The sequence below is a fragment of the Penaeus monodon genome, chromosome 28 (genome assembly GCF_015228065.2).
Source record: "Penaeus monodon isolate SGIC_2016 chromosome 28, NSTDA_Pmon_1, whole genome shotgun sequence".
Lineage (NCBI taxonomy): Eukaryota > Metazoa > Arthropoda > Malacostraca > Decapoda > Penaeidae > Penaeus > Penaeus monodon.
This window is the reverse complement of record NC_051413.1, coordinates 19251743-19251988: the sequence shown is the minus strand read 5'-3', so window position 1 is coordinate 19251988 and position 246 is coordinate 19251743.

Sequence of the window (246 nt, the reverse complement as noted above, 5' to 3'; positions counted from 1 at the left end):
ATAGCTGGTTTTTTGCGGAAGGAAAACGACCCAAAAAACCCCCCCCACCTTTGCGCTTCTGCCCCGGGCCCCGGCTGAAAATATGCCCCCAGGACGAAAGAGAAGGTGAGGGGAACGAGGGACCGTGCTGCATATATACATGATAAGATCTATGTGATAAATAGAACAGCATTTCAGGTCATTTAGATGATATAAGGGCGCTGGATATTGTATAACGTGTCAGAATGAATTAACGGAATAACCTAG